At 37.1% G+C, this 19465-nt stretch overlaps 1 protein-coding gene across 1 annotated transcript in view; it reads right to left on the bottom strand.

Annotated features, from left to right (window-relative positions):
- G2E3 (G2/M-phase specific E3 ubiquitin protein ligase) overlaps window positions 1-13858 on the bottom strand; it is a 59055-nt gene extending 45197 nt beyond the window's left edge. The window contains exon 1 of the mRNA XM_044917848.1: window positions 13749-13858. The gene's annotated coding sequence lies outside the window, so the exon portion shown is untranslated. The remainder of the gene's footprint in view (window positions 1-13748) is intronic.
- Window positions 13859-19465: the final 5607 nt, after the last annotated feature.

Below are 19465 nucleotides of genomic sequence, written 5' to 3' on the forward strand. Positions count from 1 at the left end.
CAAGGACCTGCTTGTCCTTCTCCCTCTGCCCTCCACTCCCGACCCCATGTTCACACTCTCTCTCCCCCAAATAAATAAATAAAATCTTCAAAAAAAATACTACTTAGCAATAAAAACGTAAGAAGTGTTGCAAGATGCAAAAAAAAAAAAAAAACAAAAAAACCACAAATGAACCTCACAGATATTATGCTGAGTAAAAGAAACTACATAGCATTCATATTTACATTATTCCATTCATAAGACGTTCTGAGGCTGGCAAAATCAATCTACCATGAAAATATCAGAACAGTGCTTATCTCTCAGTCAGGGAAATGACTGGAAAAGGACATGAGGAAACTTTCTGAAATATCCTACTTTTGCTAAGAGGATCTAAGTCAGTAACTGATACAGAGAAGAAATCTCAATTTCCAAAAAGATACAGAGCTATAGATATGGGCTTTCTGAACACAACATTCCTCCTTCCTCTTAATTTTGTAGTTTTCAAGGAAACAACGCCATAGGTCCACTGTGTAGTCCAGATCTGATGCTGACTCCTTTAGTTTATACACAGCCCTGGCTTTGCCTGACCTTATCAAAACACTAGTTCATTTAAATTTCACCTAAATGCCACCCTTCTCCAAAATCCTTTAATTGTTTTACCCTTTGTTTGGTGAGAAGCTGGGTGGTTCCTCTGGTCTGCAATCTCTCTCACTGCAATGAGTTAATAAACCTAACTTTATCACATTACAGGTTTATCTCTGGTGGTTTTAGGCTGACTTTTAGGTCACAAAACAATTGCTGAATATTATTCAGGAGTTCTGTATACTATTCTTGTAACTTTTCTCTAAGTTTAAAATTATATCAAAATTAAAAGCTACCCCCAAATTGGATTTCTAAAGATAGGACACAATTCATACTTTTGACCAGTTGACATTAGCCTTCTTCTTAATCCCCAGACCTCAAATAAAACTTTTTTCTAAATCCTGATTGATGATCACTTTATTTCAGTCTCCAAAACTTTTGCAAAAAAAAAAAAAAAAAAAAGAGGGGCACCTGGGTGGCTCAGGTCATGATCCTGGAGTCCTGGGATAAGCGGCTGGCTCTCTGCTCAGCAGGGAGCCTGGTTCCCCCTCTCCCTCAGCCCCTCCCCACTCATGCTCGCACTCTCTCTCTCAAATAAATAAAATCTTAAAAAAAAAAGATTATTCACATATTTTTAATTGATTTTATCATTTGTTTTCCTTCCAGTGTATGAACTTTGAAACTTCCTAAGTAGAAGGAGGAAAATGTTATGTAAATATATGTCTCAATAACAGCCCAAGTCTTAATAGACTTGGTGTTCTAAATAATAGCAAACTATTCTCTCCTTCCTTGAGACGCCATGAACAATTTAATGAAGAGTTCAAGAAGCCACTGTCAAAAAGTATTCTGAGTCTCTTCCACTGTTTACCTCCACTTGGCCAATCAGTGATACTCCTCCCTTCAAAAGGTGAAGCCTGATTTCCCTCTCCTTGATTGCGGCCATGCTTAGTAACTTGCTTCTACCAAAAAGGCTGGCAGAAATGACAATGTATGACTAGGTCATAAAAGTCACTGTGACTTCCTCCTTACTCTCTATCATGGAGGAAGCTAGCTGTCAGGTCATAAAGACTCTGAAGATGCTCCTTGGAAAGGCCTACTTAAGCAAGAGTGAGCCATTTTAGAAGCAAATCCTCCAACCCCAATTAAGCCTCCATATAACTGAAGACTAGCTAACAAACCGAGAGCAACTTCATGGGAGACCCTAAACCAGAACCACACAGCTAAGCTGCTCCCAAATTTCTGACCCACAGAAACTGTCAGATAATGTTTGTTGTTCTAAGTCACAAAGTTTTGGGCTGATTTGTTACATAGCAACAGATAACTAATACAATAAAGTAAGCCAAATTCCCTCTTGTTACAGTGGGATAGCTATTCTTAAAGTTTTTTCGTGAGATTTTTTAGGATTTTCAATATATGATTGTGTCATCTGCAAATAATTTTACTTCCTCCTTTCTGGTTTGGATGCCTTTTATTTCTTTTTCTTGCCTGACTGCTCAGGCTAGGAATTCCAGCCATGTTACATAGGAATGGTGATAGTGGGCACCCCTGTTCTAGTCCTGATCTTACAGGAAAACTTTCAACCTTTCACCGCTGAGTATGTTAGCTGTGGGCTTGTTATGTTTGGCCTTTAATATGTTGAGATATGTTCCTTCTGTACCCAATTTGAGAATTTTTATCATGAAAGGATGTTGTATTTTCTTAGATGCTTTATCTGGATCTATTGATATGACCATTTGATGTTTATTTCTCATTCTATTAATCTGATATGTCACATTCACTGATTTGCATAGGTTGAACCATCCTTGCATCTGGAATGAATTCCATTTGATCACGGTGTATGATCCTTTTTTTAAAAATTGAAGTATAGTTGACATACAATATTAATTTCACATGTACAACACAGTGATTCAACATTTACAAACATTACAAAATACTCATCAAAATAAGTTGTCACTATTTCTCATCATATAAAGTTATTACAATATTACTGACTATATTTCCTATACTGTACTTTTCACCCCCCATGACTTATTTATTTTATAATTAGAAGTTTTTATCTCTTAATCCTCTTCACCTATTTTACCCATTCCCTCCCATACCCCTCTGCTCTGGCAACCATCAGTTTGTTTTTTGTATTTGTTCTTTGTATTTATGAGTCTGTTTCTGATTTTTTGGTTTTTATTTATTCGCTTTGTTTTTTAGATTCCACATATAAGTGAAATCATACAGTATTTGTCTTTCTCTAACTTATTTCACTTAGCATAATACCCTCTAGATCCATCCATGTTGTCACAAATGGCAAGATTTCATCTTTTATGCCTGAGTAATATTCCAACGTGTATATACACACACACCATATCTTCTTTACCTATTCATTTATAGAGGGACACTTGGGTTGCTTCCACATCTTTTAAATAATGCAATAAACATAGGGATGCAGGTATCTTTTGGAATCAAGTGTTTTCATTTTCTTCAGGTAAATATCCAGATGTGGAAATACTGGATCATGTGGTATTATGATCATTTAATGTGCTGTTAAATTTGGTTTGATAGTATCTTGTTGAGAATTTTTTCATCTACACTCATCAGGGATATTGGCCTGTAGTTTTCTTTTCTTGTAGTGTCGTTATCTGGCTTTGGTATCAGGGTAATGCTGGCCTCATAAAATGAGGTGGGAGTTGAATATATAGTTTAGAAAAGAAATACAAGGGCAACAAACAAATGAAAGAAGGAAAGCTGGAAAAAAACCAGAAAACTGCGGAGTATCCCTCCACATATGACTTTCAAGGAACCCTTGATAGTCAAAACCAAAAAATAAAAAGTGAATGATTTATACTTCCCAATTTGGACACTTACCACTACAACTATAGTAATTGAAAAAGGTTAGTACTGGCATGAGTATAAACATATAGATCAACTGAAAAGAAGAGTACAGAAATAAAGCTGTAAGTCTATGATCAATTAATTTTTGACAAGGGTGCCATGACTATTCAATAGGGAAAGAACAGTCTGCTCAACAAATGGTGCTGGGACAAATGGGTAGCCACACGCATAGCAATGAAGTTGGATCCCATCTTGCACTATATGCAAAAATTAACTCAGAACAGATTGAAGACTTAATATGTAAGAGCAAAAACTATAAAAATCTTAGAGGGAAACATAGGGTCATGTAAATCTTCATGACCTTGGATTTGGCAATGGTTTCTTATATATGACACCAAAACCATAAGCAAACAAACAAAAAAACAAAAAATAATTTGGACTACACAATCAAGAGAGTAAAAAGACAATCCACAAAATGGGAGAAAACATTTGAAAATCATGTATCTGATAAAGAGCAAGTATCTAGAAATATTTAAGAAACTTAGAACTCAACAACAAAATGACAACCAAATTTAAAAACAGGCAAATGGTCTGAATAGACATTTCTCCAAAGAAAATATTTATATGATCAACAAGCACCTGAAGAGATGCTCAAAATCATTAGTCATTAGGAATATGCAAATTAAAACAACAATGAGATACCACTTGATGCCCCCTCCAGTGAGTATAATTTAAAAACCAAGAATATAGAGGGGTGCCTGGGTGGCTCAGTCAGTTAAGCATCTGCCTTCGGCTCAGGTCATGATTCCAGGGTCAGCAGGGAGCCTGCTTCTCCTTCTCCCTCTGCCTGTCACTCCCCCTGCTTTTGCTGTCTCTCTCTCTGTCAAATAAATAAAATCTTTTAAAATTTTTTTTAAAAAAAGCAAGAATAGAGAGAAATTGGAAACCTCATACATTGCTGATGGGAATGTAAAATGGAGAACCTACTATGGAAAATAGTCTGGCAGTTGCTCAACACATCACATGTAGAACTATCATATCACCCAGTAATTACACTAGGTACTTATCCAAAAGAACTGAAAGCAGATTTTCAAACAAAAACTTGTACACAAATGTCGTTAACAGTACTATTCACAATAGCTAAAAAATGGAAATAACTCATTTGTCCATTAAACTGATGGTATACAAAATGTGGTATATCCATAGAATGTAATATTATTCAGCTATAAAAAAGAATGAAGCACTGATATATGCTACAACATGGATGAACCTTAGAAATAAGCTAAGTGAAAGAGGTCAGACACAAAAGGTCACATATTATGTAATCCCATTTATATGACATAACCAGAACAGGAAAATCCATAGAGACAGAAAGCAAATTTGTGGTTTCCAGGAACTGGGGGAATAGAATATATGGAATGCTTGTCTAATAGATATGAGTTTTCCTTTAGGGGTGATAAAAATATTTTGAAACTAGATCGAAGTGATGGTGATGGGACAACATTGTGAATGTACTAAATGTCACTGAATGGTTAAAATAGTTAATTTTATGAGTGAATTTTACTTCAATAAAGTTAAATGTACACCTATCATATGATGCAGCCAATAGTAAGAAAGACATGTGCATTGTACACAAATGTCCATAGTGGCTAAAAAATGTCCTACTTTTATAGCCAAAAGCCATAAGAAACCTAATTGCCTATCAACAGAAAATGGATAAGATAAATTGAGGTATGTTCAAATAATAGAATACATTTATTAAAACCAAACTGTACCCATAAATGGAGTGAATTTTATTTTATACAAATTCTATTACCAGAAAGATACATAAAATTAGTACCTTCACTAAAAATATATTTACTTAAATTAAAAAAAAAAGCAGCATGTGAGCAGGTTGTAAGTCCCTACTCCATCCTAACAGTAAGAGCTGAAAAGACTGAAAAATCAACATTTTTTGGATCAGTAAGAGGGAGGGACACCAGACAAACCACTGCCCCCAAGAATAGAGACACGGGTGAGTACAGGGAGTCACAACTTACTTTAGCAGAGACTTAACAGCTGGAACCACTGTGGGATCCAGTGCTGGGGTAAGAAAACCTGAACTGTAATTGACTAATGGCTGGTGACTCAGTATGGACAATTTGAGAGTTAAAAACTTCAGGGGGGCCCAGTTATGGGGACTCCCCACAATATTGTTGAGAATTATCACTAGGAACTCAACCAGGATCTTGACCAGGATTCCACAGTAAATATCAAGAGAAAAATCTTGTCATTCTGGCAGGAAGAGGGGGGAAGGTACCATTTTGAAATATGTCAAAGCATTCTGTTCTTTTTAATAAGGCCTGCCCTCAGGAGAAACTAGTTAACCAGAGCCTAACCTGCTAGGGTATTATCAGAGCCTAACTGACCTGGGGAAAGGGAAGTAACTGACTCCAAGCTACTCTAGCCATCCTATCTCATATGAGGGGAGATGTGGGGGAAGCTGAGAAATACTTGTAAGTTCACAGACATAAGCTCATGAAAAGACTAAGACCTAATCATAGGACTACTGAACTCTTTCCCTTCACCCACAACTTACCACCACATTACTAACAGCTATTCCTTTTACTCGGTATGGCTATCAAGAAAAAATTATAAATCACTATGGCAAAAGGCACAATTTGAAAAGACAGAGCAAGCATCCAAACCAGACATGGTAGGAATGTTGGAATTATCAGACTGGGAATTTAAAACAACTATGATTAATATGCTAAGGCTCTAATAGATAAAGTATACAGTATACAAGAACAGATGGCAATGAAAGAAGAAAGATGGAAATCCTAAGCAAGCACCAAAAGAAATGCTAGAGATCAAAAACATTGCAACAGAAATGAAGAATGTCTTCGATGGGATTCCAGGTAGACTGGACATGGTTGAGGAAAGAATCTCTGAGCTTGAAGATATCTCAACAGATACTTTGAAAACTGAACAAAGAGAACAAACACTGAAAAAAGAAAAACAAAATGAAATAAAAAAAACAAAATATCCGAGGACCTTGGGACAACTACAGAAGGCATAACATAAACGTTTTGGGAATACCACAAGAGAGGAAAGAACAGAAGAAGTATTTGAAACAATTTAATGACAGGTGCCTGGCTGGCTCAAATGGTAGAGCATACGATTCTTGATCTTGGGGTCATGAGTTTAAGCCCCACGCTGGGGGTAAAGCTTACTTAATTAAAAAAAAAAGCTAAAAAAAAAATTAATGACAAGTCACTGTGAAACATCAAACCACCGATCCACTAAGTTCAGAGAACATCAAGCAGAAGGGGAAAAACACCTTACCTATGGAGGAATAAAGGAAGGAATCACATCAGATGGCTCCTCAGAAACCATGTAGGCAAGAAGTGTTGAGGAAAAAAAAATTCCAATCTAGAATTCTGTATCTTGCAAAATTATCCTTCAAAAGTGAAAAAGAAGGGGCACCGGGGTGGCTCAGTTGGTTAAATGTCTGACTCAATTTCGGCTCAGGTCATGATCTCAGGGTCATGAAATGGAGCCCTGCCATCAGGTTCTGAGCTGGGCGTGGAGCCTGCTTGGGATTTTCTCTCTCCCTCTCCCTTTGCCCCCCAACCCCCCAACTTGCACACATGTGCACATTCTCTCTTAAAAAAAGTGGAAAAGTAAAGATCTTCTCAAACAAAAATTGAGAGAGTTTGTTGCCAGTAGACCTGCCTTATAAGAAATGTTAAAAGTAGTTCTCGAAAGAGAAGGAAGATAGTATTCAGATACTCAGCTCTACATAAAGAAAGACCATCGAATAAGGAATAAGTGAATGTAAAATAAAAACTTCTATTTTTCTTATCCTTAATTGACCTAACAGACAACAGCTTGTTCAAAATAACAGTATCAATAACATACTCAATTATTGTACTAGTTGTATATGTGTATTGCAAATTCTAGGACAACCACTAAAAAAAGTTAGAAAGGAAATATAACTGATATCCTAAGAAAGAAAAAAAATAAAATCATTTGAAATGCTTAATTAAAACCACAAAAGGCAGAAAAAGAATGGAGACAAACAGGAACAAAAAACAAGGGCAACAAATAGAAAACAGTAACAAATATAGTACACATTAATCAAACTCTATCAACAGTCATGGTGAATGTCAATGGTCTAAATGTACCAATTAAAAGACAGATTTGTTAGGGTAGATCAAAAAATAAGACCCAACTATATATTTTCTACAAAAAATCCACTTTAAATATAAATTAAACATAAATGGAGAAAAATATAACATGCTAATACTAATAAGAAAGCAGGAGTATATTAATTTCAGACAGAGCAGACTTTAAGGAAATTATAAGGTATAAATAGGTCATTAAATATGATAAAGGGGTCAACTCTCCAAGAAGATGTAATAATACTTAATATGTATACACCTAAGAACTTATGTTTAACTATGTTAAATTATGTGAGGCAAACTATGGGGGGCAAAAACTAATAGCACTGCAAAGAGAAACAAGTAAATCCACAACCATAGTTGGAGACTTTAACACCTCTCTATCAGAAATGGACAGATCCAGTAGGCAAAAAATCAGTAAGGAACTGATCTGATAGTTGAACTGAACATCATCATGAAACAACTAGATATAATGGACTACTTTATCCAACAAGAGCAAAATGTAGATTCTTCTAGAGCTTACATAGAGCATTTGCCAAGAAAGACCATATACTAGGCCATAAAACAGTCCTTAACAAATTTAAAATCGAAATCATACAATGTCTGTCAGACCACAATGGAATTAAACTAGAAATCAATAACAGAAAGACAGCTGGGAAATCTGAAAAATATGTGGAGATTAAACAACACATTTTTAATAACACAAGAGTAAAAAAGAAATCTCAAAAGAAAATACAAAATATTTTGAACTAAATGAAAATGAAAACACAACTCATTAAAATTGAGGGATGCTGTCAAAGCCGGGCTTAAAGGGAAATTTAGATCATTGAATGCATATATTAGAAAAGATCTAAAATGAGTCATCTCAGTTTCTACTGTAGGAAACTATAAAAAGAGTAAACCAAATCCAAATTAAGTAGAAGAAAATAAGTAATGAGAATTAGAGCAGAAATCAATGAAACTGAAAACAAGAAGTCAATAAAGAAAATAAACAAAACCAAAGCTGGTTCTTTGGAAAGATCAATAAAGTCAGTAAGACTCTAGACAGGCTAAGAAAAAAATCAGAGAGGACACAAATTACCAATACCAGAAATTAAAGAAAGGATATCATTACAGATCCTATGGACATTAAAAATATAATAAAGGAGGGATGTCTGGGTGGCTCAGTTGGTTAAGCATCTACCTTCAGCTCAGGTCACAATCCCAGGGTCCTGGGATGGAGTCCCACATCGGGCTCCTTGCTTGGCAGGGAGACTGCTTCTTCCTCTGCTGGCCACTCCCCCTGCTTGTGCTCACACTCTCTCTCTCTGACAAATAAATAAAATCTTTAAAACATATATATAATAAAGGAATACCATGAACTCTATGCACACAAATTTGATAATCTAGATGAAATGGGCCAAAGACACAATTTGCCAAAACTCACACAAGGAAAAATAAACACTCTGAATAGGACTGTATCAGAGAAAGTGAATCAGTAATTAATAACCTTCCAAAACAGAAAGCACCAGGCCCAGATGGGTTCGCTGGCAAATCCTACCAAACATTTAAGGAAGAAATTATACCAATTCTCTACAACCTCTTTCAGAAGATACAAGCAGAAGGAATACTTCCTAGCTTATTCTGTCATCATTACCCTCATACCAATGTCAAAGACACAGATGCAAAAAACCTCAACAAAATATTAGCAAATCAAGTCTAAGAACTTATTTAAAAAAATTATACACCACAACCAAGTGGGATTTACCTCAGTTATGCAATCATGCTCCTTGGTATTTACCCAAAGGAGGTCAAAACTTATGTCCACACCAAAATGTTCACATGTTCACAGCATCTTTATCCACAATTGCCAAACCTTGGAAGCAACTAAGATGTCCTTCAGTAGGTGAATGGATAAACTATGGATCATCCAGGCAAACTATAGATCATCCAGACACAAAAGAAATGAGCTATCAAGCCATGTAAAGACATGGAGAAAACTTAAATGCATAGTACAAAGTGAAAGAAGGCAATCTGAAAAGGCTACAAACCGTATGATTCCAATTATATGATATTCTGGAAAAGGCACAACTCTGAAGACAGTAAAAAGATCAGTGGTTGGGAAAGGTGGAGTGTAGAGGATCTTTACAACAGTGAAAATACTCTGTATGATATAATGATGGACACCTGTCATCATCTATTTGTCCAAACCCAAACAATGTACAAAATCAAAAGTGAACTGTAGGGGCGCCTGGGTGGCTCAGTCGTTGGGCGTCTGCCTTCGGCTTGGGTCATGATTTCAGGTCCTGGGATCGAGCCCCGCATCGGGCTCCCTGCTCCGCGGGAAGCCTGCTTCTGCTTCTCCCTCTCCCACTCCCCCTGCTTGTGTTCCCTCTCTCACTGTGTCTCTCTCTCTGTCAAATAAATAAATAAAATCTTTAAAAAAAAAAAAAAAAAGTGAACTGTAATTTCAACTATGAACTTTGAGTGCTTATCATGTGTCAATGTAGGTTCAACGATTTCAACAAATGTACCACTCTACTGGGGTATGTAGATAATGGGAGAGGCTAGGCATGTGTGGGGGAAATCACTATTATCCTCCCCTCATTTTTGCTATGAAACTAAAATTGCTCTAAAAAAATAGTCTTAACAACAAAAGGAAAAGCAATAAAGTTACAAGTTTTACTGACTTTTATAACTAATCTCTGGAAAACAGGTTGCCCTACCCCGTTGTTTATTGGCTCCCTCTGCCACACTCTCTTATTTCTTCATGATTCCACTGTGATCTCAGCAATATAAAGACCTTTCTGGCTTGGCTCCAGTAGTTTTTGGTATCCCAATTCCAAAATTCAAGAAGAAATAATGTGAATGGTCTAGACATTCAGCTCTTATTCATTCCTATATCTGGTACTTCTTTGGCTGGAGACGGTGTGTGGAATGGGAGCATATTAGGATCATAAGCTCCTTAGACCAAACCCTACCCAATGGTCTTTAGAGTGATGTCCCTATATTTTTGGGCAGCTTTTCAAAGAAAAGGTTCCGGGCAAAGAGATCAAGAAACAGCTATTCAAACTCAAAAGGAAAGGCAAATTTTGCTGTTTTTTAACTCCCCAATATTTTCTTAATTTAGAATTGAACATAGAAATGAATACTTATGTATGTACTTCCCATTAATCTAATTACACTAAACATATATTATTCTTGTAATAAAAAAATTCCACCAGGAGAAAATGGAATGCAAAAAAAAATTTTTTAAGTTACTAAATCTTTTGGTACCTAGTTTCTTCATCTTAAATGGGAATAATAAAAGTGAGAAAAGTGAGATTAAGTGAGAAAACATGTATAAAGCATCTGGAGTTCTGTGAATGTTAGTAAATATTACTCGTAATTTTTTACCACTTGAAATGTCTTCTGAACCTACAATTTCTATACATATTTTTCTGTATTTGTGAAATTTACAAACCATATGGTATCACTAAAATCTCTACTAAGCTATCCAGAATTACAGTCTATCACTTCAGAAAAAAAGTTAAAAAAAAAACAAAAAACTTCCTCAGCATTTAATAAGATACAATGTGTTAAACTGTTAAAATAACAAGCACTGGTTGAACATATACAGTTTCAGAGTACAAGGACACTCACTGTTCTGTACCAAGAATTGCAGATATAAAGACAAAGAAGACAAGAGCTCTCAGTCTAGTGCTATGTTTACAACTAAATTGCACTGAGGAAGAAGAATTCCACCTGGGGAAGTCTAGGAAAGTATTGGAAACCCACTGGGTAAAATCTTAAAGGGACCTAAAAAAGTTGATGGCTAAGTATATATAAAATTGAGAGAACAGATTTGGACAATGGTACTAGTACAGATAGAACATCACAGGTTGGAAAAGAGTGGTAGAATATTATGAAGTTGATGCTTGCAAACAGAGGTTGGAACCAGATTGACAAGGGCTTTGTAAAAAAATGAAAAAGTTGAGAAATCTGAATTATATGTGGTAGACAAAGAGGAGTCATCAGAGATTTTTAAGAGGCAATAATTGAAAGGATAAACTGCAGAGAGAGGCAGGAAGCATTATTTAAAATAATAATAATAATGACATAAAAAAAGAAGCATAAACTTTCTAATTAAATCTTGTTTCTGAACCTGGTTCAAACATTTTGGTAGTTGTGTGAGAACTGAACCCTCTTAGCCTCCATTAACTTACATGAAAATAGTAAATATTGCAGTGTTATATGTGAAGATTGAGATAATGTATGTAATGTGGTTTGTACAATGCTCAGTAACTCAATATAATCGGAGATATATGTATCATTTACTATGTGCCACACACTAATCTAAGATTTTTATATGTGTTGAGTCATTTGACTCTCACAATAATCCTTCAAGGTACGTATTGTTATTATCCCATTAACACAGGTCGGATTTGAAGCACAGAAAGGTAAAGCAGCTTGCTTGGGTCATACAACTACCAACTGGTGGAGATGAAATTTGAACCGAGGCAATCTGACTCCAGTTCCCTGCCCTTAACAGTATATTATAATGCCTCTCTAGGAAAGATCAAGTCAGTGCCCTTAAAACTCTGTCAGGGTGCTCCTGGGTAGAGCATTGGTTGGGCTGCGGACTCTTGAGGTTTCTGCTCAGGTGGTGATCTCATGGTTTGGGAGATGGAGCCCATGACGGGCTCTGCACTGGGCATGGAGTCTGCTTGGGACTTTCTCTCTCTCTCAAATAAATAAATCTTTAATTTTGAAGTGTAGGAATCAGCACTTAACAAACCCTTCAAGGTAATGTGTACATAAGAAAATTTGAAATTCACTGATGATTTAGGTAGATGGAGCAAAAATAAATGAAAAAAGTCCAGGTAAGGACAAGAAACCTATTAAAATGTAGACACTAATTTTTTTAAAATTACTATTTGCTGGTAGCGCACGTAAAATGAGCAGAACAGCTGTCCGCAATTCTTAGGAAAGTACAGCTAATGTCTTTGCTGCAATCTTACACAAACGTTTAAAGTTCAACAATCATAAATACTGAATATTTAAATCTATTTTTCCTGGCTAATAGTGAAACAAAAGTTCACTAGCAGGGATAGGAGAGTAGGAGCAGCCAGTAATAGATGAAGAAATGTCTATTTTTTAAAAGATATTTATGCATTTTTATGGTATGATACCCTGGTGTTAAAATCTTAAAAGGAACATAAAATACCGGTTCCTATAAAACAACACAATATTAGACAGTGTTCAATAAGGCAAGATATAAAATTTCTATACATTTAAACTCATTTATATTTTAGATGTAGGGTACACATTTAAACTATTGCAGAAGAAGGCAGACTTTGCTATGGGGTTAAACAGCGTTTGCTATTTGAGGTAGTTCATCACTAAAAATTAATAAAGCAAACAACAACAAAAAACAAAACAAAAAAACAAAGAAAACCCAATTCTGTTAACATTAGTAGAGTGTTTCCATAATGACTCCACAATAACCCAGTTGGCCAATGAATGAAGCAGCTGAAAAGGCAGATCTGTGTAACTAGCTAAACCTTATCCCTATTGTTAGCAAACTAAGACCTCTATGAATTACAGCTGTTACTATAGTCAGTTTAAATGAGCAAGAGTCCCGGATTTTTGCGGTACAAGAAAAATGTCAATCGTGAAAGAAAAATATCCGGGTTTTAAATACAAAGGATACTCAGATTTCAGTTTAAATCCCCACCGGGCATTTCAAAGACTGTCATATCCCTGCGGCCCAGAATAATAAAGACTACTCTGAGTATCACTCTTAGGGGGAACCCGGAGCCACGTACAGCATCTCCTCATTCTAAACCTGCCCCCAACCTTCCATCTTTAATAAAGATTCTTTTTACCTGTGGTAACGCTTTCGCAATTAGATCTAACTACTGTTACAGCTTCAGCATTCGAGTCCAATTGGCGGAAATACTAAACTGTGTTTACCAGAACGTCAGATTAAATAAGGCTTAATCTCGGGGGCGGGGGGCCTCGGAATCCTCAATACTTAGAGTTGGCTCGTGTGCGCGGGCCCGGGAGACGCTCCCCAGCGCCCCGACTTCCCAGTCTTCAAGCCCAACCCCACCACCCGACACCCCCAAAGGCACTCCGAGGCCTCCGCTACACTGTCCCGCCTCTCGACCCCTGTCCCCTCCGACGGTCCGAATCCTCTCCCTGGAATACTCAGTTTCTTCCCATTCTCCATTCACTCACCAAGGCGCGTTGGGCAGAAGTTCCAGAATGGTCGTGTCACTTTTCCCTTCTTCCGCGGAGCCGCAAAGCCGACCGCAAGCAGCTCCATCCAACGGCCCACAAGATTCAAATTCGTCCACTTCCGCCTGCAATCCGGAAGGTGCGCTAAATTCCACCCCCTGTGAGGCGGGGCCCGCGGCAACGCGGGGTGTGGGGGAAGGACGAAGTACGCCGGGCTCTTCTCTGAAGGAGTGCGGTCTATGTTGTGCTTCCTGCTCTGGTGTCTTTTGTCTGTGTTCTTACTTCACAGGTCACAGAAAAGTGCAGGCGCAGAGTCGGTGTTTCTGCCCGGTGACTCTTGAGAGGATCCTCTTGTTTCTGAAATGGACAGAGACGGCGCTGAAGTTTCATTCCTTCAAGGACTGGAGAATAAAAGCACTAATGGGGCCCTGACGTTTTCACTCCTCCCATCGCCCCCGCGTAAACAGCTACAGCGAAGAGGAAAAAACAAACCGTGCACAAACCTGCTTTCCCTGGGTCTCCTCAATTCCGGCACAGTCAGGACATTTAACCTCTTTCCCTCCCCCTCTCTGAGGAAGACAAAAAGCCAAGTGCACCAATCACGCTTATTCGAACCACGAAGTGAAAATAAGTGGTGGTCGAACTAGTTCTGGTCCCAAATGGAAAACGTGAGGATAAGTGTTAGAAGGCCACAACTCTTTTTTCCCCCTCGGATAAGAGACTATTTTACATGATTATTACGTAGTTGTCCTGTGAGAGTCTTAGGACAATAGTGTCATTTTCTTTTACCAAGGACTGCTTCTGAAGGGGTGCATCTGGGAGCTACTAGAAAAGAAAGACATTTTTTAGCCCCAACCCCTCCAAAAAGGAAACTAAACAACTCTGATTTTGACGTTGCCACCCGATCATCTTCACGTCTGATTTACCTCAACAGATCATTTCAAACCAAGCCATGACAGAACACCTTGAGCTTCTCTCAAGACTGCAATTTGAAAGATTAGATTTCTATGAATTTATTTTACAGATAATCTGACAGAAGGGAGTGTAAAGCTATTAACTGGTGTACTGTTTTTAACAGTGGAAAATAGGAAATAACCTGTGTCTATCAATAAGGAAAAGATTAAATAAGTTATGATACTTTAGGATCTGATACACTGACATTGTACAGGCACTAAAAGAAGTAGATCAGTAGGTACTCAAATGAAATAAGGAAAAAAAATCAACTGTAGAAGGACTAAATATTGTATCCATTTAAAGTATGTGTGTGTGTGCATGGCATACAAAGTTTCCAGATGGGTAGTAAACTGTAAAAAGTTTTCTCTGGTAGTCAGATTGGTGAATGGAGATATGAAGAGACTTTTTAATCTTTTGCTTTGTAACCAACTGAATCTTTAAAAACATGTTTTACTCTTGCAGTTAAATGGTTTTTTAAAAGAATATTGTTGGGGTGCCTGGGTGGCTCAGTCGTTAAGCGTCTGCCTTCCGCTCAGGTCATGATCCCAGGAACCTGGGATCGAGCCCCACATCGGGCTCCCTCCTCAGCAGGAAGCCTGCTTCTCCCTCTCCCACTCCCCCTTCTTGTGTTCCCTCTCTCCCTGTCTCTCTCTGTCAAATAAATAAATAAATAATCTTTAAAAAATAAGATTGTTAGAAATTCTATGTTGTAGATACAGAATCAGGTTTAATAAATGTATAAAAGTATAATGTTTGAATAGTCTGAGTCCACGCATTCATACAGATTCATTCAACAATTATATGGTAATGGTTTGACCACACATTTTGTCATCCATGATATGTTGTATTATTTAATGTCACCACATTTCTAATGTGGCCGCATTAAATATATTGCTCCTTCAAGTTCTTTGAAGGCAGAAATGATGTCATATATTTTCCTATATTCTCATAATTCTTGGCAACTTCCCACCATTAAATTTCATCCTTCACATGAATTAAATTCTCAAGTTAATCTGCAAGCAAAAGCTAAATACTCAAATTTTCTTCTGAGTTAGAACTGAGTTAGAATTGAAGAATTTATTTAGAGTCCAAAAAGAACTGTTTTTCCTTACTCAGTTCTTCTTCTGAGTTTTCCTTACTCAGTTCTTCTTTTTAGACTCTAAATAAATTCTTCAATTTCTTCCACCAGGATGTTGACAAAGTTATCATCACTAGCAGCCCTGCCATTAGTCAGACCAATAATACTGATTTCTCATCTGCAATGGAAGGTCTCCTTAAAGTCACTGGCATATTTTTCCCCGTAGGGCTAGCCAGGCTTTTATTGTATAAATTGTCTAGGGCTGGTGTTTATTGAGTGGAATATCAGGTTATTTGCACTTTTTAAACTGTTACACCCCCTCCCCAAAGACTGAATACAGATGAATTTGAATACAATCAGTATTCAAGTAATGCTACAGCATTTCATTAACAAAGAATATCTGCAATAAATACCCACTGACTAAATCAAAGAGCCTAAGTAATTAGACTAAAGAACATTTTAAAGAAAATATTCACTACAGGATATATTTAAATCTAACAAATCTGGCCATCAAACTGGGCATTCAAATAGCTAATAAAATTTTTTAAATTAAGTAAAATGCATTGATATGAGTATTCCACTTACTAAAAGCTGCAAAAACTGGAGGGAAAAAAAACCACAAGAGTTTTATTTAGTTTCTGATAACCCCTCAGTAATCTGAATTAGCTGAGAACTGCCCCATAGAAAATTTGAATCATAGCTAATATAACCTCTCTTCCCTGCTTTCCTCCTCCTGTTCACTCCATATGCTGCAGAAGACAAGACAAAGACACTTCTGGGACCAATAGTCATCAGTTCACACACAAGAGCCAACACAAAGTGCTTTGGCAGAAAAGCTCCTAGAACTTACTTTGAAAGGTTCTTATCACAAGCAACATGACTGACAAGAACAATAAAATGCCTAGAAATAAATTTTTTTTGAAGTATAGAATATGTAAAAAACTGTCATTGGAAAATGTAAATGATTTCAATATTAACAAATGGAAGATGAATATTTAAGAATGGTTTAGAAAAAGAAGATTAGCAGAGGCTGGTAGTAGGAAATGTGTCTTACTAGATAGTAAAACTTAACACAAAGCTATTATGATCAGAGTTGTAGTGAAAAAAATTATTAGCATAAAAAAGATAAATACAGGGGCACCTGGGTGGCTCAGTCGGTTAAGCGGCTGCCTTCGGCTCAGGTCATGATCCCAGGGTCCTGGGATCAAGTCCCGCATCTGGCTCCCTGCTCCGCAGGAAGCCTGCTTCTCCCTCTCCCACTCCCCTTGCTTGTGTTCCCTCTCTCACTGTCTCTCTCTCTCTCTGTCAAATAAATAAATAAAATCTTAAAAAAAATACATAGAGAATCCAGGAAAATTCAACTATACATAGAATATTAATATATTATAAAGGTGGCATTTCAGTTTAGTGGGCAAGGAGTATTTTCATTCACAAATTAGCAAAAGAAGGCAATAACTGGCTATCTGGAAGATAAAAAGTTAAGCTTCTACCTTGCACCACATGGCAGATAAATTCTATGAGAACTATAGATTGAAATGTAAAAAATATAACAAAAATGTATTGGGAGAAAAATTAGAAGAATAACAGTGACTTTAGGTTAAAGAGATTTCTTAAGGAAGGAAGGAAACTTAGAAGCCATAAAATTAAAGATGAATAAGCCATGCCAAAATATGACACTTCAGCATAAAAATTGTTTTGAGCTAAAAAAGACAACTGAGAAGCAGACGCAGGAAGAACTCTACTTTCCCCCATCTAACAAAAGCAGGGCATAAATTTCCCTTTGTGAAGATGTTCCTCTCCTCTCTTGTACCCAAAGGAAGGGAACAACCCTTAGCATTGGAGATGGATATGGCACTGATGAGTCTGCATAAAAGAGTCTTACTAAATAACCTTTATCTACCATTAGTTTCCCCCATATATTTACCTTCCCACAATTTACCACTCCTAGAAGCTCAAACTCCTCTTCCTTTGTCTACTCGTTTCACAATTTGTCATCCTTCATTAAAACAGTATAGGAACTCTCAAGCCTAACCACTTCTTTGAGTTTTTACTTTTTTCTGTGGACCCCTATGCATGTAAAATTGAGAAGAAAATTTCATACCTTTCTTCCTGTAAGCCTGTCTTTGCCAATTTAGTTTGTAGGACTCCAGGTTCTACCAAGAGGGTAGAGGAAAAATCTTTCCTCTCCTGCAAATACACATGGCTATGTTAAAGTTTAAAGTATTTATTGGCAAGATACACCATAAAACCTCAAAAGATAAATGAAAGAGTTGTGATAATATTTATAATACATACGATACATAAGGTTAACAACTCTAATGTAAACAATGCTTATAATTTGATTTTTTCAAAAAGTAATAAAAATGAGCAAAAGAAGTGATCAAGAGAAAATGAGAAAGGACAGTAAACAAGAAAATACTCAAACTGACTACCACACAACCAAAAGCTAATTTTCCTTTCTTGGATTGGCAAAAATTGAAACAAGTCATAACATCTAATACTGGGAGGATGTGGTGGTAAAATGTACATTCTTGCCTACTGGCTGCATGCGTTACTACAACTCTTTTGAAAAAATCACTCTTTGACCAAATTTTCTCAACTTTAGGATTCTCCTGTAGAAATAAACATGATAGTGTTTTGAGGCACTCCTAATTAGAAACAACCATCCATCAGGAGGGAGGTGATTGAGAGTTATGGTACATCTATACTATCAAAAGACTTCACAAAGCTGTATTGCTGTCTCCTAAACTATTGCCTCCAAAGTTAGGGCTATTGAACCCCCAAAGACATATAAGTGAAAATGAAGAATGGCATTATTTAATTAGAAAAGTAATAATATTCTGCTCTATAGTAATACTGATAAACCTGGCCCTGGAAAATGGCATTCATTCTTAATTAGCACTCACCAGAATTGGCACACATTGCTGGATTAATTGTCCTTTGCAGCAACTGAGTTGCTGTAAATTAGCCATATTGGACTACTGGTAATCCTTTCTGCCTTTCACACAAGTCAGATTTTCTTTCTTTCTTTTCTCTTTTTTTAAAGATTTTATTTATTTATTTGAAAGAGAGCCAACGAAAGAGAGCTTGACTGACTTAGCCGTTTAGACGCCTTAGCCACCCAGGGGGCCCCGATTTTCTTGATCCTCGTCTCCTATCGACATTTAAAGCAAACACTTGACCCAGATTTTGGCAGGTCCTGGTCTCCCCTTCTTATTCCCTGGTAGGTCCCTGAATGCCTGTTCCCCTTGAGGATCAATTTCTAGCTTTCTGCCCTTAAATCATTCCTTATTAATCCCTATCAATATTGTGCCTGGTACCCAAGGTTACCTCATCCATCTCTCCTGACTAGTGACCATCCCTGAGACCTTGGAATGAAACTTTTTATTATATCAAGTTTCTTGCTATTCAGAACCCTATCAGAGTCAGACAATGAGAAGTGTACTTCTAGAAGGGACCATTCGAAGAGTCTAATCAGGGGTACCTCAGTGGCGCAGTCAGTTAAGCATCTGCTTTTGGCTCAGGTTAGGATCTTGGGATCATGGGATTGAGCCCTGAGTGGTGCTCCCTGCCTGACCGGAAGTCTGCTTCTCCCTCTCCCTCTGCCCCTCCCCCTGCTTGTGCTCTCTCTCTTGTTTGCTCTCCCTGTCTCTTTCAAATAAATAAATAAAATCTTGTGTGTTCC

Source organism: Neomonachus schauinslandi, chromosome 9 (assembly GCF_002201575.2).
Source record: "Neomonachus schauinslandi chromosome 9, ASM220157v2, whole genome shotgun sequence".
NCBI lineage: Eukaryota > Metazoa > Chordata > Mammalia > Carnivora > Phocidae > Neomonachus > Neomonachus schauinslandi.